At 40.8% G+C, this 25,667-nt stretch overlaps 2 pseudogenes; both read right to left on the bottom strand.

Moving 5' to 3' along the window:
* Positions 1 to 14,104: 14,104 nt before the first annotated feature.
* LOC122890985 lies at positions 14,105 to 16,073 on the bottom strand (annotated as a pseudogene).
* Positions 16,074 to 16,122: 49 nt separating this feature from the next.
* LOC122890984 lies at positions 16,123 to 23,801 on the bottom strand (annotated as a pseudogene).
* Between the last annotated feature and the right edge of the window lie 1,866 nt (positions 23,802 to 25,667).

Raw genomic sequence — 25,667 nt, 5'->3', positions numbered from 1 at the left:
CATGCTCAGTGTGGAGTCTCCTTGTCCCTCTCCCTCTGCTCCTGCCCCCATGCTTGCACTCTCTCTCTTTCAAATAAATGAAATCTTTTTTAAAAAGTTATTAAAGGAGAAGGGGTGCCTGGTGGCTCAGTTGGCTGAGTGGCTGTCTTTGGCTTAGGTCATGATCCCGGGTCCAGAGATCAAGCCCCTAATCAGGTTCCCTGTTCAGAGGGGGAGTCTCCTTCTCCCTCTGCCTCTCCCTCCTGCTTGTGCTCTCTTTCCCTCTCTCAAATAAATAAAATCTTTTAAAAAAATAATTAATTAAAGGGGAAAAAACTTAAATGTTCTTTCAGCATCTAGGATGATAGGGAAATGATGGTTAACACAAAGGATTTTTGCTCCTTCTGGCAATGACTGCCTTTTCCTTAATGAAAACCAAACTATCTTTATTGTTTTTCCCAACGGCAGTGAGATGTGGGGAAGTACGTTGGCTTCCTGCCCTCACTTTGTGACCCCAAGAAACAGATCTGTCCTCATGTTTGGGAACTTTCCTGAGCCTGGAAAATTCATGTTTGGATCCCTTTTTTATTGGCAAAAGGCTTTGATAGGGGGTTGGCAAAGGAAATAGTTCAGCACTGACTTCCCCTTTTGAAAAGGGTAGTAACTGGATGGGGGATGGAGACCTAGGAATAACCCAATTCTGCTTCTGCCAGGCCAGCAATTGCGGAGAGGACTAGTGGGGTAAGAAAGCAGCCCTTAAGGGTGGAGGCACATAGGGAGAAGGTTCTCCTTTGTGCCCCTTGTTTTGTTCCTAACTTACTTAAGAAGGATAGTGGAGGGTTGACCAGTGTGGTTATATTTTTGTTTTTTAGTGAATTCATTAATTTGACAATGGGGGAAGGATCAACATAGTAAACAAGTGTATCCTGCATATAGTGAGCAAAAAAGAGATAAGGATTTTATTTTTTAAAGATTTTGTTTATTTATTTGACAGACAGATCACAAGTAGGCAGAAAGAGAGAGGGAAGCAGGCTCCCCCCCAGAGAGCCCAATGCAGTGCTTGATCCCAGGATTCTGAGATCATGACCTGAGCCGAAGGCAGAGGCTTAACCCACTGAGCCACCCAGGTGCCAAGAAAGAGCTAAAGGATTTTAAAGCATCAAACGGGCAAGGGGTACTTGGGTGGCTCAGTCAGCTAAATGTCTTACTCTTGACTCTGGCTTGGGTCCTAATCTCAGGGTCATGAGATTGAGTACCACAACAAGCCCCATGTTGAGTTCCCTGCTCAGCACGGAATGGGCTTGAGAGTCTGTCTGTCTGTCTGTCTGTCTCTCTCTCTGCCTCTGCCCCTCCCTGATCCTGTGCTTGCTCTCTATAAGGTAAATAAATAAATCTTAAAAAAAAATAATAAAGCATCAAAGGGGCAACGTTCCAGTTTGAGTTCAAGCTGCAAGCAGGTTTGGCATAATAAGCATTATCTGTAGGTTGTGAAAGAAGTTTTTGAAATGGGAAACAGAAAAAGATAATTGAGAAAGAAGACTGTTGATCCTAAAGAACATTATATTCTATATATAGTTTTGTGGTTTTTTTTAGATTTATCTATGCACTTTTATTTAGAGAGAGAGCACACAGAAGAGCACAGAGGGTGTGGCACAGGAGAGCACAGAGGGAGAAGGAGAGAAGCGGACTCCCCACTGAGCATGGAGCCCAACATGGGTTAGATCCCATGACCCAAAGATCATGCTCTGAGCTGAATTCAAGAGTCGAAGGCCCAACAAACTGAACCACAGGCACCCCATATATTCTCAGGTTTTTTATCCAGAAGCTATTCTTAAGAATGTGTATTCTTGCTTGTTGCCCATTGTCCACTAGGAGTGTGTGTGTCGGGGGGAGGGGAGTTGTTATAGGATTGATGCTTCTCTGTTATAAAAACTTGAAATGATACCTAACTTCCTGCCTTCAAGAAGGAAGCCAGATATTGATGGACAGAAGCACACCGGGAGGAAAGATTTGAGAGATGTTTGGAAACCAAGAGCTAGAACAGATGGAGAAATATCTAGTTGATCACTGGCCACAAATTAAGGCTGGTCCCTGACCAGAGTAGCCACGATGGTCAATAAGATAAGAGAAAGAAATGATAAGCAAGCATGTTAGCCCTCTACTATGAGGCCAATGGGAAAGGCCAGTGACAAAAGAGTGTGAAAAAGAAGTGAGTAAAAGATTGGAGAGTTGAAGGAGCATAAGAAGCTAAACCTAGCTTGGTTTAATCTGTCATTCATTGCTTCACTTTTTATCAGTGAATTTATCAGTGCTTCTAAAACTTTTCCACCAATATTCCCCAGGTAGATAATGAAAATATATGGTCAGAGGGTAAAGGTATATGTACATAAATGCAGTGGTTACTTCTTTGGGAAATTTGCCCATCTCACAGTAATCACCCTTCTCTGTCCCCCTTCCTCATGGTTAAATGGGTGACTGCCAGCAGCCATATTTATGCTCTGTAAAAACTCTGCCATCCAGACCAGCTAACTGAACCAGAGATATATAACTGAGTCAAGCAGTTTTACTCCCTCCACCCCCTAGGAACTGAGTCTGACAAAGAAGTAAGTTAGTCTCTTCATGTGACTGGATCTGAAACATGTAAAGCTCAGGCAATGAGTTATGACTATATTTCCCCCCTCTGAGGACACAGAACCAGAAGAAGCCTATTGTTAGGAAAGCCCAAAACAGAAGGTCAGCGGCAAGATAAGAGGAGAGAGAGGAAGAACATGCCTGGATTCATGGTATTATCTCTTTGATGGTCCCACAAAACCAGATGCATCCTTGCTCTTGACTCTTTGTAACCTAATGTGTATACTCAATAATGGCCCCAAAATATGTTCATGTCCTAATCCCCAGAACCTCTATATATGTTCCCTTACATGGCAAAAAGGACTTTACAGGTGATAAAATTAAGGGTCTCGACATGGGGAAATTCACATGAAAAAGAAATGAATCTAGACACAGATCTTAATCAACTCAAAATGGATCATAGAACTAAATCTAAGCATAAAACTATAAAACTCCTGGGAGAAAACACAGATGGCCTTGAGCATGACAAAGACTTTTCAGGGACAATGCCAAAGGCATGATGGATGAAAGAAAAAATTAATAAGCTGAACTTCAGTAAAATTTAAAATTTCTCCTGAGAGAAAGACAATGTCAAGAGAAAAAGAAGACATACCACAGGGTGATAGAAAATATTTGCAAAAGACACATCTGACAAAGGACTAGTATCCAAAATACACACACAAAAAAGAAAACTTTTAAAATTCAGTAATAAGATGGGGCACCTGGATGGTTCAGTCAGTTAAGCTTCCAACTCTTGTTTGCAGCTCCGGTCCTGATCTCAGGGTCATGGGATCAAGCCCTTGAGTCAAGCTCTGCATTCAGCAGCAAGTCTGCTCAAGACTCTCTCTCCTCTCCCTCTGCCCCTACCTCCCCTCAAATAAATAAATAAAATCTTATCTTAAAAAAAACCTCTTGGGGGGCCTGGGTGGCTCAGTGGATTAAAGCCTCTGCCTTCAGCTCAGGTCATGATCCCAGGGTCCTGGGATCGAGCCCCACATCGGGCTCTCTGCTCAGCGGCGAGCCTGCTTCTCTCCTCTCACTCTGCCTGCCTCTCTGCCTACTTGTGATCTCTCTCTGTCAAATAAATAAATAAAATCTTTAAAAAAAAAAACTCAATAAGGGGCGCCTGGGTGGCTCAGTGGGTTAAAGCCTCTGCCTTCAGCTCAGGTCATGATTCCAGGGTCCTGGGATCGAGCCCCACATCGGGCTCTCTGCTTGGCAGGGAGTTTGTTTCCTCCTCTCTTTCTCTGCCTGCCTCTCTGCCTAGTTGTAACCTCTGTCTGTCAAATAAATAAATAAATAAATCTTAAAAAACAAAACAACAACAACAAACCCGGAATTATTATGGTTTCTTTAAAAAAAAAAAACCCTCAATAATAAGAAAATGAACTACCTGATTTTTAAAAAAATGGGTGAAAGACCTAGACATCTCATCAGATATGATATACAGATAGCAAGAAAGCATATGAAAAGATGTTCAACATCCTATATCATTAGGGAATTACAAATTAAATCTATAAATTATCACTACATACCAATTAGAATGGCCAAAATCCAAAATACTGGCAACACCAAATGCTGACAAATATATGGAGCAACAGGAACTCACATTCATCCACTGGTGGGAATACAAAATGGTCCAGTCACTTTGGAAGACAGATTGGCAGTTTCTTACAAAACTAAACATACTAGACAACCCACGGAATGGGAGAAGATATTTGCAAATGACAGTACAGACAAAAGGTTGATATCCAGGATCTATAAAGAACTCCTCAAACTCTGGGGCACCTGGGTGGCTCAGAGAGTTAAAGCCTCTGCCTTCGGCTCAGGTCATGATCCCGGGGTTCTGGGATCAAGCCCCGCATGGGGCTCTCTGCTCAGCGGGGAGCCTTCTTTCTCCTCTCTCTCTCTCTGCCTGTTTGTGATCTCTCCCTCTCTGTCAAATAAATAAATAAATCTTTAAAAAAAAAAAAAAAGAACTCCTCAAACTCAACATACACAAAACAGACAATCATATCAAAAAATGGGCAGAAGATATGAACAGACACTTCTCCAATGAAGACATAGAGATGGCTATCAGACACATGAAAAAATTTTCATCATCACTAGCCATCAGGGAGATTCAAATTAAAGCCACATTGAGATACCACCTTACACCACTTAGAACGGCCAAAATTAGCAAGACAGGAAACAACATGTGTTGGAGGGGATGTGGAGAAAGGGGAACCCTCTTACACTGTTGGTAGGAATGCAAGTTGGTGCAGCCACTTTGGAGAACAGTGTGGAGATTCCTCAAGAAATTAAAAATAGAGCTTCCCTATGACCCTGTAATTGCACTACTGGGTACTTACCCCAAAGGTACAGATGTAGTGAAAAAAAGGGCCATCTGTACCCCAATGTTTATAGCAGCAATGGCCACGGTCGCCAAACTGTGGAAAGAACCAAGATGCCCTTCAACAGACTAATGGATAAGGAAGATGTGGTCCATATACACAATGGAGTATTATGCCTCCATCAGAAAGGATGAATACCCAATTTTTGTAGCAACATGGACAGGACTGGAAGAGATTATGCTGAGTGAAATAAGTCAAGCAGAGAAAGTCAATTATCATATGGTTTCACTTATTCGTGGAGCATAACAAATAGCATGGAGGACAAGGGGAGTTAGAGAGTAGAAGGGAGTTGAGGGAAATTGGAGGGGGGGGTGAACCATGAGAGACTATGGACTCTGAAAAGCAATCTGAGGGTTTTGAAGGGGCGGGGGGTGGGAGGTTGGGGGAACCAGGTGGTGGGTATTAGAGAGGGCATGGATTGCATGGAGCACTGGGTGTGGTGCAAAAACAATGAATACTGTTACGCTGAAAATAAATTAAAAAAAAAAAAACTAAACATACTCTTACCATACAATCCTGTAATCACATGCCTTGGTGTTTATCCACATGAAGCCAAACTTATGTCCACCCAAAAACCTGCACGTGAATGTTTATGTGCAGTTTTACTCATAATTGTCAAAACTTAGAAGCAATCAAAACATCCTTCAGGGCGCCTGGGTGGCTCAGTGGGTTAAGCCGCTGCCTTCAGTTCAGGTCATGATCTCGGGGTCCTGGGATCGAGTCCCACATCGCGTTCTCTGCTCAGCAGGGAGCCTGCTTCCCTCTCTCTCTCTCTCTCTGCCTGCCTCTCTGCCTCCTTGTGATCTCTGCCTGTCAAATAAATAAATAAATAAAATATTTTTTAAAAAAACATCCTTCAGTAAGTGAACAGATAAATAAATTTATCTGGATAAATCTGGATAAATACATCCAGACTATGGAATATTTTTCAGTGGTGAAAAAAATGAGCTATCAAACCAAGAAAACACATGGAGGAACCATGTTATTACATGTTAGCATATTACTAACTGAAAGAAACCAATCTGAAAAGGTTACATATTACATTCTGGAAAAGGCAAAACTACAGATACAGGTTGTCATGGGTTGGGGGAGGGAAGGGACAAACAGGCAAAATACAGATGACTTTTACGGCTGTGAAACTATTTTGTATGGTACTACAATGGTAGATACATGTCATCATACATTTGTCAAAACCCGTAGCACATTCAACAGCAAGAGTGAACCCTAGGGGCACCTGGATGGCTCAGTGGGTTGAGTCTCTGCCTTTGGCTCAGGTTGTGATCTCAGGGTCCTGGGATTAAGCCCCTCATCGGGCTCTCTGCTCAACGGGAAGTCAGCTTCCCCCTCCCTCTCTGCCTGCCTCTCTGCCTACCTGTGATCTCTCTCTCTGTCAAATAAACAAATAAAATCTTAAAAAAAAAAAAAGAGTGAACCCTAATGTAAACTATGGACTGCAAGTGATAATGATGTGTCAATATAGGTTCAGCATTGTTATCACTGTGATTGGGATGTCAATAGTGAGGGAAATTTTGCATGTGTGGGGATAAGGGGTATATAGGAACTCTCTGTACCAAATCAGCCTTGCTGTGAACCTAAAATTGCTCTAAAAAAATAAAGTTTATTAATTTAAAAAATATTACTAGTGTATATATGGGAACAAATATAAGATGGCCCTTCCAAAGTTAGAAATAATATTACCCATTAATCAATGAAACATCTTTTAAAAAAAAAAAATTAGCACATATGGGGCAAATGGGTGGCTCAGTGGGTTAAGGCCTCTGCCTTCAGCTCAGGTCATGATCCCAGGGTCCTGGGATCAAGCCCCGCATCGGGCTCTCTGTTCAGCAGGGAGCCCGCTTTCCCCTCTCTCTACCTATTTGTGATCTCTCTCTCTCTGTCAAATAAATGGATAAATAAAATATTTTAAAAAAATTAGCACATATAATAGATAGGATATTTCAAGTCAGTGAGGAAAGAATAGATTTTTCAGTGAGTAGAATTAGGGTCACTATTTGCCATTGAAAAAGAAAAGTTAGATCTTATGTCATTAAATGAACTCAAATAAATTGCATATCAAGCAGTGATTGAAAGGCAAGTTATTGAACCATAAAAGTATTCTTTAAAGGTGTTCTTAAGCATGGAGCAAAACCCAGAAGCCATTATTATCAAATAAACATTTAAAATTCAGAAATAGAGGGGGCCTGAGTGGTGCAGTTGGTTAAACGTCCAACTCTTAGTTTTGGCTCTATTCATGATCTTGGGGTCCTAGGACTGGACTCAGGGTACTCAACATGGGGTCTGCTTTTGAATCTCTTTCCTTCTCCTTCTGCCCTTCCTGCTCATGCTCTCTCTCTCTCTCTCTCTCTCTAAGGTAAATAAATGAATCTCCAAAGAAAAATTGTAAATTCAGAAATAGAAAAAAAAATCAGTTTGAAAAGTTAAAAAAAAGACAACCCAGTTAAACATGCACATAGAATACTCTCTCCTCGGGTACCTGGGAGGCTCAGTGGGTTAAAGCCTCCGTCTTCGGCTCGGGTCATGATCCCAGGCTCCTGGGATGGAGTCCCACCTGGGGCTCTCTGCTCAGCGGAGAGCCTGCTTCTCAGTCTCTCTCTGCCTGCCTCTCTGCCTACTTGTGATCTCCGTCTGTCAAATAAATAAATAATATCTTTAAAAAAAAAAAGAATATTCTCTCCTCAAAAATGGTAGTAAAGGGGCGCCTGGGTGGCTCAGTGGGTTAAGCCGCTGCCCTCAGCTCAGGTCATGATCTCAGGGTCCTGGGATCGAGGCCCGCATCGGGCTCTCTGCTCAGCAGGGGGCCTGCTTCCCTTCCTCTCTCTGCCTGCCTTTCTGCCTACTTGTGATCTCTCTCTCTGTCAAATAAATAAATAAAATATTTAAAAAAATGGTAGTAAAGGAATAAAAAAGAAACCCACAAGGACAAGGAGAGTAGGAAAAAGTCTGAACAGTCTATGGGAGATGACACATTTTGGAAGAAGGAAATCCAATAGAGGAGGGGCAACTTCATAATTTGGAGCAAGTTGAAGCCTAAATACCCACAGTGGATGAAACCAATAAGAAGCCAACCAATTGGGCGCCTGGGTGGCTCAGTGGGTTAAGCCGCTGCCTTCGGCTCAGGTCATGATCCCAGGGTCCTGGGATCGAGTCCCGCATCGGGCTCTCTGCTCAGCAGGGAGCCTGCTTCCTCCTCTCTCTCTGCCTGCTTCTCTGCCTACTTGTAATCTCTCTCTGTCAAATAAATAAATAAAATCTTAAAAAAAAAAAAAAAAAGAAGCCAACCAATTTACAACCCCAACCTACCCCCATTCCAGAAGCCTCAGAGCTTGGAGGCACCAGTCCCTCGCATGGCAGTGGAAAAGGACAGTTTATATAGTTTATATAAGATCCCCTTTCCCATGTTTCTGCAGCCAGATAACTTCCTCAGGGAACTTCCCAGGAGGAAATATGAAGTTCTTCCTCCAGAGAAATTGAGCCAGAGGACCCAGAGGAGAGCAGGACATGAAATCAGACTAAAAACAGGGGTTGAAGTGAAGGTCACGGTATTCATTTCCCAGGACTGCACTGTCAAATTACCATAAATTTAGTGGCATTAAAACAACAGAGATTTATTCTCTCATAGCTTGGAGAACAAAAGTTCAAAACCAAAGTGTCAGCTGTCACACACCTTCCAAAGGCTCCAGGGAAGAATGTATTCCTTGCCTCTTCAGCTTCTGGTCGTTCTAGATGCAGCTTATGGCTCCATCACTCCAATTTCAGTCTCGAGCTTCCTTCAGATGGCCTCTCTCCTATAAGGATATGTGTAATTACATTAGGTCCACCCAGATAATCCAGTATAAACTCTTCTTTAGATCATTAATTTCCTTACATCTTTCCATACAAGGAAATAGTCACTCTTGCTATATAATATTGACAGGTTCTGGGGACTAGAAAGTGAATGTATCTTGTGGGGGGTGTATTTTTTTGTGCCTACTGCTGTTGCTACACTGAAGCGTTGAGACCCCTTTTCCTTCCCAGCTGCTGACAACCTAGCAGCCACAATTTGACCTACCACACAGAAAATTGGAGTGTTCTCTGGAGAGATTGAGTAGCTCCAGAGAAACTTACAGCTACTGATACTTGGGATTCCCTCAACAAAAAGCCAACCCATTGCCTGCTCACCCCACAATGAAACTTATCTATCAACAGACCTTTGAAACACACAGAGCTTCTAACCGGTATTGGTTGTTTCTCTGGTTTTTTTTTTTTTCTTCAGTTACAAACTCTCACAGATAAATGGACAGTAACAATTCATACTTCGCAAGGTAATCTGAGAAAAGCTTCCAATATGGAAAACCGAGACCAAAACAAACAACAGTAAAGGAAGGGCAGGACTTGGAAAAAAACAAAGGGACTAAACAACAGGAAAATATATATTTTTTAAGATTATTTATTTATTTGACAGAGAGATAGCACAATTAGGCAGAGCAGCAGGCAGAAGGAGAGGGGGAAGCAGGCTCTCTGCTGAGCAGAGAGCCCGATGTGGGGCTCGATCCCAGAACCCTGAGATCATGACCTGAGCCGAAGGCAGCTGCTTACCGACTGAGCCACCCAGGCACCCCAGGAAAATCTTTATATATATATAATTCATATCTTCAGAAAGATTAAAAAAACAATACCATGAAACAAGTACAGGATACAATTTTTTAAAAAAGATTTACTTATTTGAGAGCGAGCACGCACATGCAGGCCAGGGGCAGAGGGAGACTGAGGGGGAGGGACACAGACTTCCTGCTGAGTAGGGAGCCCAAAGCAAGCTCAGTCTCACAACCTGAAGAGCATGATCTGAGCCAAAACCAAGAGTCAAAAACCCACTGACTGAGCCATCTAAGCACACCCAGGATTCTTTAAAAATCTTTAAAAATAAAAAAAGAGGGCGCCTGGGTGGCTCAGTGGGTTAAGCCGCTGCCTTCGGCTCAGGTCATGATCTCAGGGTCCTGGGATCGAGTCCCGCATCGGGCTCTCTGCTCAGTGGCGAGCCTGCTTCCTCCTCTCTCTCTCTGCCTGCCTCTCTGCCTACTTGTGATCTGTCTCTGTCAAATAAATAAATAAACTCTTTAAAAAAAAAAAAAAAGAAAGTAGTCATGAAAATTAAAAATTGGTAGCCAAAAAAAAAAAAAATTCCCTTAGAAAAGTTCAAAGTTAAAGTAAATGAAATCTCCAAGAAAATAGAACAAAATGACTGACAATAGGATGAAAAGGCTGGGGCGCCTTAGTGGCTCAGTCCGTTGGATATCTGCCTTCAGCTCAGGTTGTAATCCCAGGGTCCTGGGATCCAGCCCTCCATCAGGCTACCTGCTTGCTGGGGAGCCTGCTCTCCCTCTGCAACTCCCCCTGCTTGTTATCTCTCTCTCTCTCTCTCTGTCAAAAATCTTTAAAAAAAAAATATATGATGAAAAGGCACATGGGACGCCTGGGTGGCGCAGTTGGTTAAACGACTGCCTCCGGCTCAGGGCGTGATCCTGGAGTCCCGGGATCGAGTCCCACATCAGGCTCCCAGCTCCATGGGGAGTCTGCTTCGCTCTCTGACCTTCTCCTCGCTCATTCTCTCTCTCACTGTCTCTCTCTCTCAAATAAAAAAAAAAAAAAAAAAAAGGCACAGAGGTGTGTGGCTGACTCAGTTGGTGGAGTGTGTGGCTCTTGATCTTGGGGTTGTGGGTTCGAACTCCATGTTGTGTGTAGAGATTACTTAAAAAAATAAAATCTTATAAAAAAAAATAAAGAAGTGGGGCATCTGGGTGGCTCAGTGGGTTAAGCCTCTGCTTTCGGCTCAGGTCATGATCTCAGGGTACTGGGATGGAGGCCTGCATCTGGCTCTTTGCTCAGCAGGGAGCCTGCTTGCCCCCCCATCTCTCTGCCTGCCTCTCTGCCTACTTGTGATTTCTGTATGTCAAATAAATAAAATCTTTAAAAAAAAAATAAGGAAGTGTAAAGGCATAAAAGCCCAAGTATCAGTCCAAAAGAGATTCAATATTAGAAAGGGGAACAGAGAAATAAGGAGGAGGAAATTATGGACTAAATAATTTTTTTAAGATTTTATTTATTTATTTAACAGAGAGAGATCACAAGTAGGCAGAGAGGCAGGCAGAGAGAGAGAGGAGGAAGCAGGCTCCCTGCTGAGCAGAGAGCCCGATGCAGAACTTGATCCCAGGACCTGAGATCATGACCTGAGCCAAAGGCAGCGGCTTAACCCACTGAGCCACCCAGGCGCCCTTGACTAAATAATTTAAAAATATACCAATCACATCATCTCCTTAAAGAGAGGATCCTGAAAGATTTTGATGAGAAAACACAGGTCATGTATAAAGGATTGGGAATCAAATGACATCTGTTTTCTCAATGCAGCATTGAAGGCAGAAAATTTTGTTAGAAACATCTTAATTCTTAAAAATGAACATCACCTGCTACCAAACAGGTCTGATAGTTTTAAGACAACTGAGATAAACCAGGCAGCTTCTGAGCATGGAACAGAAAGCATATGTTTAGGAAATTCAGTGGAACCCTTGAGAAAAATTCCATAGTGAGAAAGTAGCCTTAACCTAGATAAGGGTCACCAACTCAGTCATAGTCTTTCATAAAAGTTAGTTTTACTTGGCTTTCTGGTTTGTTGACATGAATATTAATTAATAAAAATTGGATTGCTAAAACTCTGATTCTTTCCCATCAAATTCACACGTTACCCATATATATTCCATTAGTCATTTTCAATACTTCGACTTTCATTAAAAGTATCTATCTGAGTTTTAAGGGCACCTGGGTGGCTCAGTCAGTTGGGCATCCAACTCTTGGTTTCCACTCAGGTCATGATCTCGGGGTCATGAGATCGAGCCTCCAGTTGGGGCTTGGCACTCATCAGGGAGTCCGCTTGAGATTCTCTTTCCCTCTGCCCCTCCTCCACTTGCACACAAGCACATGCTCTCTCTCTCTCTAAAAGACATAAATATAAGTAGGAAAAGTGAAAATAAAATTTTAAGTGAATTACATGTAAAAAAAAAAAAGACATAAATAAATCTTTTTTAAAAACCTGATTTTTAAAAGGAGGATTGAAGGATTTATAAGTCAATACAATAACCTCATTTGTCTAAATAAGCTATTAACATGTTTGCTGCAGCATTATTTTTATTAATAAAATGTTGGAAATACTTTGAAGAGCCATCATGAGGGAACTGGCTAAATAGATATTGATACATAAAGGAATAAAGTACAAGCATTAGAAAGAATGAAGTAGGGGCACCTGGGTGGTTCAGCAGGTTAAGTGTCTGCCTTTAGCTCAGGTTGTAGGATCTAGCGTTGGACTAGCGTTGTGTTGGACTCCCTGCTCAGTGAGGAATCTGCTTCTCCCTCTGCCTGTTCCTCCCCCCAACCTGCTCCTGTGTGCACTCTTTCAAATAAATGAATAAAATGCTTTTTAAAAAAATGACGTAGCTCTAAATTATAGTATCATGAAAGATTTCCATTGTGGTATTCAGTGAAAAAAGTAAGTTACAGAACAACATGTGTAATGTGAAACCATTTATGCAAAAAAGCAAAAATATAACCAGGTGGTTCAAAGTGTGAAAAGATATTTACCAGTATCTGAAGAGCGGCTGGAGAGAAGGCAATTTCTACTTTTTGCTTTATACCCGTCTATGATATTTGAAGTGATTTTACTCTAAGTATGAATCAGGTTGTAAAATAAAGAAAAATGCAAGCCTAGGAAAAGACAATAAACATACAAAAGGTACACATAGGAAAAGAAAATGGATATTTATATTTTTCATTATGATCCTTTAAAAATTTACTATGTTTAGGGGGCGCCTGGGTGGCTCAGTGGGTTTAAGCCTCTGCCTTCAGCTCAGGTCATGATCCCAGGGTCCTGGGATTGAGCCCCACATCAGGCTCTCTGCTCGGCGGGGAGTCTGCTTCCTCCTCTGTCTCTGCCTGCCTCTCTGCCTACTTGTGATCTCTGTCTGTCAAATATATAAATAAAATCTTTAAAAAAAAATTTACTATGTTTAGAATTTTATATCATGGGATGTATTCTATACACTTTTCAAATAAAGTAAATTTTCTAAAAAACACACACAAAACAAAAATGACAACAACAACAACAAAATGAAGCCAGAAAACAAAGATGCAATGCCTTAAAAATTTACACGGAAATTATTTTAAATTTAGAATTTGATACCCAAACCATAAACTAAGTGTGAGAGTAGAATAAAGGAAGGCATCTTCATGAATGTAAGCTCTCAAACAATTTATCTCCTATGTACCTTTTCTCAGTAAAGGTGTTCTCTACCAGAAAGAGGAAGTAAGCCCAGAAAGAGAAAAACCTGAGATCAAAGACATGGGAATTTACACATGAGACAGGTAAAAATCATTCCTAGGATGATGACAAAGAGAAGTCCCAGGACATCAGCTATGTAAGTGGTCCAGAGAGCAACCAGTCCAGACTAACAGGCACAAGGTAGGTTCCAGAGGATGTCACTAAGCAAAAAACAAACAAACAAAAAATGGAATCAATAGATTATCTAAGACATTTGATCTTGTGAAAAATTTCACCGAGAGATCACTGGAAGTTGTAGGAAGAATTGGGTCTAGCAGACCTGGGCAGAGGTAGACTTACCATGAAGCTAATGAATTTTAAGCTTCAGAGCCCCTCACCTACACAAATCCTTTACAAGGTTCTATGACTAATTTGTTCCAAAAGTATGTATTCTACTTAAGAGGATCTGTCAAAATGCATAAACTTCATATAAAACCTGTATGTCCACTACTGGTGATTTTTCGAATTCCCTAATTCCTTCTGTAGTTGTTAGCTGTGATTTTTCTTAAAAAAAAAAAAAAAAAAAAAAAAACCAAAAACACAGACACACACACAAAATTTCCCAAGTTATCTGACTCTTTTTTCCCCCCACTTTCCTGAACTTTATTAAAGAAAAAGCAATGATGGTAAATCTCGAGAACATAGTCAAATTTCTAGGATTCTTCCCTTGAAAATGTGACATTTGATTTCCAAACACATGCCAGAGCATACATGGTTCCCAGTTGTACTAAGTAGGTGAGAAGCTGAAATCCTAAAACGTTCATCTTCCAACTTTCCCCTTAATCTTTGGATCAGCAATAATTGCCTGAACAGCGACTATGGCTTCATTAATTTTTGTCTGTAGCTCTCTGAGCTCTTCTATATGCAGCAATCGCAGAATTTGAGCAGCTTCAGTAAGAACTGCATCTCCTGTGTCAAAACCAAGAATATGTTTGTCTAAAGCAACAGGCAAGCCCTCTTTCGGTTTGATTTAGCAACTGCATCCTGTGTCAGGCGCTCCTGGACCAAAATGCGAATTGCTTTAAGCATTACCAGGGAATCATCATGACGCTGAATCTGAAGAAGGTTAGCCAAAGCCAATACACCAGCCTTAAAATCAGGATTATTTACATCCACATTGATCAATGGCTCTGCATTTTTAGCTGCATTGTCAGCATTTTTTGTGTTATCAGGTCCTTGTTTTTTCAGCATTATCTCCATATTCAAATCTAACAGCTAAACCAAGAAGCCAGTCAATTGCTTCTTGTGGATCTTGAATCTTGAAAGGACAGTTAACATCTTTGAGATACTCTTCCAAGAACTTGGGCCAGTGACTGCTGTGGATGTTTCTTAAATTACCTCTGTCTTCAATCTTGTAGTGTCTGATTTTTCTGGTCTTCAAGCCAAACAATAAAGTTTCTAAATTCTGTTTCATCTTTGCAGTTGAAGCCAGCAGGGTTCTGGTGGTCAAGGGCCGTCAGCTTGCGTCGGAAGATGGTCCCCGCGTCTCGGGAGAGGACAGGCGAGGAGGAGCGGGCGGCCCAGGCACCGGCCCCAAGTTATCTGACTCTTGATCTCAAGGTCATGAATTCCACTCCCAGGCTGAAGCCTACGTAAAAAAATTTTTTTCTTGGGTTCCTGGGTGGCTCAGTGGGTTAAGGCCTCTGCCTTTGGCTCAGGTCATGATCCCTGAGTCCTGGGATTGAGCCCCGCATTGGGCTGTCTGCTCAGCAAGGAGCCTGCTTCCTCCTCTCTCTCTGCCTGCCTCTCTGCCTACTTGTGATCTCTGTCTGTCAAATAAATAAATAAAATCTTAAAAAAAAAATAGTTAAAAAAATTTTTTTCTCTTATTAATTATTAGGTCCTTTACAAGTTAGAGTATATGTTTGATATTTTCCTCTATTTATAAAGTTTTAGGAATATTTAGTTGATAACCTAGAAACCTCTAAAAGTGACCAAGGTTTTGTTTGTTTGGGGGTTTTTACGATATAATTACAAAATAATTATATATATATATATGGCACCTCTGTGGCTCAGTGAGTTAAGTGTCTGCCTTCAGCTCAGGTCATGATTCCAGGAGCTGGAAAAAAAAGTTCTCTGCTCATCAGGGACTCTGAGTCTCCCTCTCTATCTCCCCCTCCTCCCCCACTCCTGCGTGCTCTCTCTTCCTTTCAAATAAATAAATTAGGGGCGCCTGGGTGGCTCAGTGGGTTAAAGCCTCTGCCTTTGGCTCAGGTCCTGATCCCAGGGTCCTGGAATCGAGCCTCGCATTGGGCTCTCTGCTCAGCAGGGAGCCTGCTTCCCTTCCTCTCTCCCTGCCTGCCTTTCTGCCTACCTGTGATCTCTGTCTGTCAAATAAATAAATAAAATCTAAAATAAATAAACAAATGAGTGAAATCTTTAAAATAAATTTATTTATTTATTTATCTAGTATCTCAAAAATTTTCTTTAAGTCCCTTTTAATCACTATTCCCCAAATGTAACCACCATCTTAACTTCTAATAGTAGTAATTGGTCTTGCTCATTTTTGTATTTTATGTAAATGTAATCAGTATGATTTCTTTTTTGATTGATTTTGGTTTTCTTGTTTGTTGTTTTTTTGTGGCATCTGTTTGTTTTTTTGTAAAAATTTTTTTTTAAGAGTGAACTTTTTTTAGTATTCCTAAACTGTAAATAATGAGAAACTGAAGTATCAAAGGAAACACATCAGGGATCATATGTAACAGACAAAAACCTTTAAATTTTCTCATTGCCTTTATACAATCAACGCATAATATTTAAGTAAAACTTAATTCCTTATTAGGCAAACAATTTTGTATATGCTGCTTCTCTTTATGTTTCTGTGCCTTTATTTTTTGATTGACTTTCAGTAATTCTACCTGGATAACTTTATCTTCTGGTGCTAGCTTTCTTAAGATCAGCCATTTGATCGTATTCTTTTAATCCTTGCCATCCTTGAGCTCTAGGGTACAATGCTTTGGTATTTGATGGGTCAATTTCAAGAGCCTCCAAACAGCAGTCAGTTGCTCCCTGCCAGTTTGACATCTTCAGTTTACAAGCACCAATATTCAGCACACAGTTTAAAGCTACCGGTAGCAGCTTCAATCTGCTTTCTCAACAACAGTCTTTGAACCTGTCCCATGTCTTAAAAATATTCGTTGGGGCGCCTGGGTGGCTCAGTGGGTTAAGGCCTCTGCCTTCGGCTCGGGTCGTGATCCCGGGGTCCTGGGATCGAGCCCCGCATCAGGCTCTCTGCTCAGTGGGGAGCCTGCTTCCTCCTCTCTCTCTCTGCCTACTTGTGATCTCTGTCTGCCAAATAAATAAATAAATAAAATCTTTTTTTAAAAAAAATTTCGTATATTTTTTAATGGCCATCTCCCAGTTCTGGCATTTGAAAAAAGTATTTCTGCTGTTTTTAAGTCTTCTGTTGTTAATAAAATTTTATCTACATCTTTTAAATCTATATCTGTAGCCTCAGGGTAATCTGGATGACTGTCAACAGAACCATCTTTTGGGATATGTCCTAATCATCCCTTCCTTCAATTCTCTGCATTCTGCAATATTGCACAAATTGGCAGGTTTTTCACCTTCCATGTCTGCATTGTCCAGTATCCTTGCCACACCAATTCCTTTAATTACTGGGTCAAATACCATCTATCTCCCATCCAAATGAAGAGTTGAAACTATCGTGATAAAGAACTGAGAGTGATTTGTATTGTGGCCTTCATTTGCCATGCTCAATAAACCTCCCTGATCATGCTTATAATAGAAATTTTCATCTTCAGGGGCATCTGGATGGCTGAGTCAGTTAAACCTCTGAGTGAATCTCAGTTCAGGTCATGATCTCAGGGTCGGGAAATGGAGCCCCGCCTGCAGCTACACGTTCAGTGGGAAGTCTCCTTGAGACTTTCTTCCTCTCCCTCTCCCTCTGCCCCTCCCTCAACTTTTGCTCACGCCCTCTCTCTCTAAAATAAATAAATAAATAAATCTTGTTTAAAAAGAAAAAAAAGGGTTAAGACTCTGCCTTTGGCTCACATTATGGTCTCAGGGTCCTGGAATTGAGACCCACATCGGGATCTCTGCTTGGCGGGGAACCTGCTTCCCCCTCTCTCTCTGCCTGCCTCTCTGCCTACTTGTGATCTCTGTCTGTCCAATAAATAAATAAAATCTTCAAGAAACAGAAAAAGAAAAAAAAAGAGAGAAATTTTCAGGGTGCCTAGCTGGCTCAGTAGATTTTCAACTGCCTTTGGCTCAGGTCATGATCTCAGGGTCCTGGAGTAGAGACCACCACTGGGCTCCCTACTCAGTAGGAAGTATGCTTCTCTCTCTCTGCTCATGCTCTCAGTCTCTGTCTCTGTCTCTCTGTCTCTCTCTCTCTCTCTCAAATAAATAAATAAATAAAATCTTTAAAAAAAATAAATTTTCATCCTCAAATTTTTCACTACAAATACTTTCTCTACCAGCTCCATTTTGATATGAGAAGTCTACACCCTGAGTCATAAATTCTTAATAATTCAATGGAAAGGGCATCCATTGAAATGGAGAGGTTTCCCCGTGGTGGATCCAATGCCTTTTTATTTTTATTTTATTTTTTTAAAGATTTTTTATTTATTGGGGTGCCTGGGTGGCTCAGTGGGTTAAAGCTGCTGCCTTCGGCTCAGGTCATGATCCCAGGGTCCTGGGATCGAGCCCCGAGTCAGGCTCTCTGCTCTGCAGGGAGCCTGCTTCCTCCCCTCTCTCTCTGCCTGCCTTTCTGCCTGCTTGTGATTTCTCTCTCTCTCTCTCTGTCAAATAAATAAAATCTTTAAAAAAAATCATTTATTTATTTATTTGACAGACAGAGATCACAAGTAGGCAGAGAGGCAGGCAGGGGGTGGGGGAGAAGCAGGCTCCCCAAAGAGCAGAGAGCCCGATGTGAGTCTCGATCCCAGATCCCTGGGATCATGCCCTGAGCTGAAGGCAGAGGCTTTAACCCATGAGCCACCCAGGTGCCCCTTACTTTTCATTTCTGATAAAGAAACATTTCACATAGGAAAACAAAGATAACAATACAAGTCAGAAGACAATGGAATGACATCTTTCAAGTACCAAAAGAAAAAATGTCAACCTAGAATTCTACATCAAATGAAAATTGAATTGTCTTCTTATTTTTGACTATGACAAAGTAACTGGCACAGACTAGCCCTCCCACCACACACACACACACCCCTAGAAAACTGCACAAAATATATGAAACTACTGTTTTAAGATATTGGGCAAAGGCAGCGTAAGATTGTGATCCCTAAGAAAAAAGGAAAAACCAAATTATGTGTACCTTCCAATTATCCCAACTATCTGCCCATAATTTCTCATCAGATTATATCTATCACCTATCTATCTATCTATCTATCTATATCTATATGCATATCTCACAAGGATGGGAAATCCAAGCAAAGTACACTGATTTTGTTAAAGTGAGAAGACAGAGTTTTTATTTGAAGGAGGCTGAGGAGGCTGGATTGTGTGGTAGAGTACTGGAGAGAAGGGAACTATGCAAAGAAAGAGCTCCACAAATTTACATAGAGGTCCTGTGAGTCTTTGGCTGAACAGTAGGCTGCATATGCATGGCATGAGAGGGGAGACTTCTTGAAACTGGCCAAACTCAAGAGTAAAGCTACTCTAGACCTGCCCTAATAAAGTTTAGAAACTTGACTCAAAAGTATCAAGTTGATATGCAAGTAAATTAACTGCCTGTCAGAACGAAGCCCAGTAGCTTCACGAAAGACAATAAAATCCAGAAATTCCACAATGTAACATTTAGAATATACAGTGTCTAATAAACAAGTTCTGTCCAACCATCAAATAAATAAATAGATAAATAAGCAAATTTTTTTTAAAATGTGATCTATAGCCAGGAGAAAAATTAGACAGTAAAAATAGACCCAGAAATGATAGAAATTATGCAATTAATAGGTAAAGTTTTCAAAACATCTGTAATAAGTTTACATATTTAAAGAAAACCATGAATCCAATGAGGAAAGATAGAGACTATACAAAAGAAATGAAAAATACCATTGTATGGCCTTAACAGAAAATTAGATGATGAAGTTGAAAAGATCAGTCAACTTGAAGACATAGAAATAAGAACTATGTTAACTGAAGCACAGAGAGAAAAGAAAGCTGGAGGGGAAATAAGGAGAGCCTCAGTGATCTGTTGGATGATATCAAGCATTCTACCATATGTGTAATTTGGAGCACTGGGAACAAGGAGAGCAGGAAAGAATATTTGCAGAAATTATGGCAAAAAGTTCACAAGATTTAGTGAAGAAATATCAACATCCAGATCCAAATAATCTGATGAACCTCATGCACGATAAACACAAAATTATACATAGACACACAGCATAATCAGATTGATGAACACCAATGATAAAAAGGAAATCTGAAAAGAAGACAGTGAAAGAGATACAAATACTGAAGCAAAATGGGGTGCCTGGGTATCTCAGTGGGTTAAGCCTCTGCCTTCGGCTCAGGTCATGATCTCAGGGTCCTGGTATCAAGCCCCACATCAGGTTCTCTGCTCACTGGGGAGCCTTCTTCCTGCCCCCCTCTCTGCCTACTTGTGATCTTGTCAAATAAATAAATAAAATCTTTTAAAAAAATAAAAAAAATACTGAAGCAAAGACAAGTATAAGCATTAACTTCTCATCAGAAACATTCAAGACATGGGGCGCTTAAGTGGCTCAGTCATTAAGCGTCTGCCTTGGGCTCAGGTCATGATGCCAGGATCCTGGGATTGAGCCCTGCATCTGGCACCCTGCTCAGCGGGAAACATACTTTCCCCTCTCCCACTCCCCCTGTTTGTGTTCCCTCTCTTGCTGTGTCTCTCTCTGTCAAATAATAAATAAAATCTTTAAAAATAAAACAAAACAAAGACATTCAAGACAGAAGACGATGGATTGACACCTTTAAAGTGCTAAATGAAAAAAGTATTGACTTGTGATAGTATTTTCAGTGGATGTAAAAATGAAGACAAAAAACAAATTTTAAGACAAACAAAAGCTGAAAAAATTTATCACTTACATTACCAGAAATGTCAAAGGAGTTTCTTCAGATGGAAGAAAGATAACACCAAATGGAAACTGAGATCAACACAAACAAATTAAGGGAATGTAAATAGTAAATATGTAGGTAAATATAAAAGACACTTTTAAAAAGTTGTTTAAAAGATAATTGAGGAGTGCCTGGGTGGCTCAGTCATTAAGACTGCCTTTCACTCAGGTCATAATCCCAGGGTCCTGGGATCGAGCCCTGCATCGGGCTCCCTGCTCCGTGGGAAGCCTGCTTCTCCCTCTCCCACTCCCCCTCCTTGTTCCCTCTTTCATTGTGTCTCTCTCTGTCAAACAAATAAAATCTTTAAAAAATAATAATAATAAAATAAATAACAATAATAATAAATAATAAATAAATAAAAGATAATTGACTCTTTGGGGCACTGGGCTGGCTCAGTCAGTAAAGCATCCAACTCTTGATCTTGGGGTTGTGAGTTTGAGCCCTGCATTGGGTGTAGAGATTACTTAAAATGAGTAAATAAATAAAAACAATAGATTCCTTAAGTAAATTTAAAAAACCAATAGATTCCTTAAGACAAAAATAGTAACAATATACAGTAGGATATATGTAGAAATTAAATGTATGACAACAATAGCAAGAAGAATGTGCAAAGGGAAAATGGAAGTATACTACTATACATTTCTTACATTACACATGAAATCATATAATATTATTTGAAGGCAGTCTGTGGTAAGGTAAGGATGTGTATAATAAGCCTTAGTGCAGCTACTAAATAAATATATATATATAGTTAGTAAGGGAAGATAAAAATACTCAGTCCAAGATTAGCAAGAAAATGGGAACAAAATTAGATAGGACAGGGGCACCTGGGTGTCTCAGTGGTTTAAAGCCTCTGCCTTCGGCTCAGGTCATGATCTCAGGTCATGATCCCACGGTCCTGGGATCAAGCCCAGCATCGGGCTCTCTGCTCAGCAGGGAGCCTTCTTCCCCCTCTCTCTCTGCCTGCCTCTCTGCCTACTTGTGATCTCTCTCTGTGCATGCCAAATAAATAAATAAAATCTTTTTTAAAAAATAGGGCAAATAAAAAACAGCATGGTGGTAGATTTAAATCCAACCATATCAACTGGAATTGCTGTTTATGTACTTTACCTTTTTTTTCTGTTGGAGTGGCTGTCTTTCCTTGTTGATTTGTAAGAGCTCTTTATATATTAAAATATAATTTGTCATGTATGTTTTCTGCCTTTAATGTTATCTGAACATAGAAAGCATCATAATAACTAACTTAGACACTGAGGTAGAAAAGCATAAGCTAGGGTGCCTGGGTGGTTCAGTCATTAAGTGTTTGCCTTCAGCTCTGGTTGTGATCCCAGGCTCCTGGAACTGAGCCCAACACAGGGCTCTCTGCTCAGAGAGAAGCCTGCTTCTTCCTCTCCCACTCCACCTGCTTGTGTTCCTGCTCTCACTGTCTCTCTGTCAAATATATAAATAAATAAAATCTTTTTTTTTTTTTTAAAGCATAAGCTATATTCAGGAAATAAACATTGAGTGGATGAGTTTGGCTGTAAAAGGCATTTAAGGGAATCACAGAATATAGAGTCATTCAGGACCAGAACAGAGAGCGCTGTCTTAAACCATTCAGGCTGCTATAACAAAATACTACAGACTGGGTAATTTATAAGCAAAAGAAATTTATTGTTCACGGTTCTGGAGACTGAAAGCCCAAGGTCCAGGTGCCAGCATGGTCAGGTGAGGGCCCTCTTGCAGGTCACAGACTTCTTATAACCTCACATGGTGGAGGGATCTACGGAGCTCTGTGGGGTCTCTTTTATAAAAGCGCAAATCCCATTCAGGAGGGCTCCACTCTCAAGTCCTATTCACCACTCAAAGTTCTGACTTATTAAATCTATCACTTTTGGGGGGTTAGAATTTCAACATGAATGAAGAGGTGTGGGGAACACAAATATACAAACCACAACAACTAGCTTGACTGTTGGATGAAGGAGCTTGGTCTCCATTGGGTAGAGCAAACAGAACCTCTAAATGTTGTTCAATGAAATGATAACATAAACATTGGACTTAAGGAAGATAAATCTTGTTGAAGATCTAAGTATGTAGGACAGACTGGGGAAATTTGTGGTGGAGAGAGATCCGAGCTGGAGACCAGTTAATGTGCTTTTGAAGTAATTCATACAGGAAGTGATATCCACCCATATAATGAATAAGGATAAAAATTATATGATTACTATAAAAATCAAAGGCTTGGGTCTCTTCCAGTGCTTGGTTTTAAACAAGTTGAATTTGAAAAATGACATACAAATAGGAGACACTGGATGGGCAGGTTTTGGAGATGACTGGGCTTGGGAGACATTGAAAGTTATTAGCACAGAGGTAGTTGTTGAAATCACAAGAGTAAATGAAGTCACCAGGGGAGACCTGAGTACAGCAGAACCTGGTAGATTTGGAGGACTCCTATTCATCTTTATAGGATGGAAGCCTAGTAGTCATCTTCTCTGGGAAACCTTCCTGACCACCATCTCCCTGCCCCCACTACCACAACTGACGTAGGGGGTCCCTTATCTGCTTCCACAGTGCTCTAAGTATTCTCCTTTTTATCACACTGTATTATTGTTGAATGTTGTCTCTTTTTCTAGAGCTTCTAGAAAGTAGGCACCAAAATTTATCCAACTTTGTGTTCTCCTAGCCTATAGAAAGCTCTTGAAAAATGTTTGCTGAATATAATCAAATTCTATAACTTGTTGCTATCCCAAGGAAGAGATACTTTTTCAAAAAAAAATTTTTTTTAAGATTTTATTTATTTATTTGACACAGAGAGAGAACACAAACAGGGGGAGTGGCAGGCAGAGGGAGAGGGAGAAGCAGGCTCCCTGCTGAGCAGAGAGCCTGACGTGGGGCATGACTTTAGCTGAAGGCAGACTTAACCCACTGAGCCACTCAGGCGCCCTGAGATCCTTTTCTTAAAATATATTTATTTCAGGGAGACTCCTGGGTGGCTCAGTTGGTTAAGCATCAGCCTTTGTCTCAGGTCATGAACCCAGAGTCCAGGGATCAAGTTCCACATCGGGCTCCTTGCTCAGTGGGGAGTCTGTTTCTCCCTCTGCTTGCTGCTGCTCCTCCTGATTGTGCTCACACACACAGTCTCTGACAAATAAATTTTAAAAATATTTTTAAATAAATAAATATTTTTTAAAAGATTTTATTTATTTGAGAGAGAAGTGAGACAGAGATAGTGAGAGAGAGCACAATCAGGGAGGAGAGGGACAAGCAAGCTCTCTGCTAAGCAGGGAACCCCACATGGGACTCTATCCCAGGACTCCAGGATTATGACCTGAGCCAAAGGCAGAAACTTAGTTCTGTTTAACCAATTGAGCCACCCAGGTACCTCCAAAGAAGAGATCTTTTAACATCTTCTCCCTCCCCTCTTCTCAGCCGATTCCAATACCCCCACTAAGCCAGTTATTGTCTTGGGGGTATAACCTCCAGTCCTTCCACTGCAGTTGAGCATCTTCATTGATTTCCACGGGGGAATGTAAAGCATTTCTGATCTCTTTGGAGAGATGGCAATACTGAAAAAACAAAAACCTTCTTGATCCCAGATTCTCTACCCTCCTCAATTTGTAGGACAAAGTTATAGTTGGGGAAGGGAGGGAGATCTAGACACCCTGTGCTGGAATGCCTGGGAACCTGAAGAGAAAAGATTTTCTGCCCAAGGAAACCTATCTGCTAGTTTCAAAACAAGCCGGAGTCCAGAGACAGCATAATTTGCGGACACCGGCCCCTCACAGCACCACCTAGTGGACAATAAGAAACTAACACATGGGCTCTGAGCCCATGAGGGTAAATGGCAGGTTTTAAAATAACTCACTTCCAGATTCCTAGAATCTTTGCTATTTACACCTTAGGAGGAATCATCTGCAGGGGGGAAATTTTTTCCAAATAAATAGTAAGATAGCCTCAATAGTAAAAAGAAATAGAGGAGCTAATTTATTTTGCCATGAGCTACAAGAGCCCGTTGAGGGAAATCAACTAGTATCCTTCTACCCCAACCATTCCAAAGAGTCACTAGAGAGAGTGTGTGATGCCCTAGCCCCTTACTACTGATTTTCATTAGTGACTTTCAAATTCATTTTCCTGCAAATCAAGATAAGAAATATATTTTATATTTTCACTCAACACTTATATAGTGATACACATACATACTGAAACAAAATTATCCTGAGACCTATTTACTCTTATTATGCATCAGTCTCTGCTATTTTCTATTCTACTCCATTTAGAAATACCACAGGGGGATGCCTGGCTGGCTCAGTCTTAGAACATGTGAATCTTGATCTCAGGGTTGTCTAAGTCCCAGCCTCACTTGGGCATAGAAATTACTTAAAAACAAGATCTTGGGGCACCTCAGTGATGCCGTCAGTTGTGTCCAACTCTTGGTTTTGGCTCAGGCTGTGATCACAGGGCCGTAAAATTGAGCCCTGCCTCTCTTTCTGCACTCAGCTCAGAGTCCACTTGAGACTCTCTCTCTAAAATTAAAAAATTTATTTTTTAAAAGACTTTATTTTGAGAAAGAGAAAGAGCACGCAAACAGGGGGAGGGTCAGAGGGAGAGAATCTCAAGCCGACTCCGTGCTAAACGTGGAGCCCAACACAGGGTTCCATCTCACAACCCTGAGATCATGACCTGAGCTGAAACTAAGAGTTGGACACTTAACTGACTGAGCCACCTAGGCACCCCTAAAATAAGTAAAAAAATGTTAAAACAACAACAATAACAAAACTTGAGAAACAAAACACACTACTAGTCACCACTTTCCAAATCAGTTTCATGACCCACATTTTGAAAAACACTCGTTTATTTGCCAATTTTTATCCTATATTAACACTAATTTTTTGGTAAGGAAAGGTGTCCCTATAGAATTGAAAGCAAATTCGCCATATCCCTTTCGTGCTGCCATACTTGCTCTCCCCATCTGCCTTTTTTTTTTTAATTTTTTATAAACATATATTTTTATCCTCAGGGGTACAGGTCTGTGAATCGCCAGGTTTACACACTTCACAGCACTCACCAAAGCACATACCCTCCCCAATGTCCATAACCCCACCCATCTACCTTTCTTGAGATGTGAGTCATAATCTTCAAAATCCAACACCACAATTAAGTCTTTCCATTCCCCCAACCAGAAGAAATGGTTTCTTAGTTCTCCCTCAAAACCAGTGCTGCCTAGCACTTAATTAAATCTGCCTAGTACTTAACTAGTGAATTATACAACTTAA

Source organism: Neovison vison, chromosome 12 (genome assembly GCF_020171115.1).
Source record: "Neovison vison isolate M4711 chromosome 12, ASM_NN_V1, whole genome shotgun sequence".
Taxonomy (NCBI): Eukaryota; Metazoa; Chordata; class Mammalia; order Carnivora; family Mustelidae; genus Neogale; species Neogale vison.
Note: the sequence above shows the minus strand (reverse complement) of the source record. Positions and strands in the feature narration are given on the sequence as shown.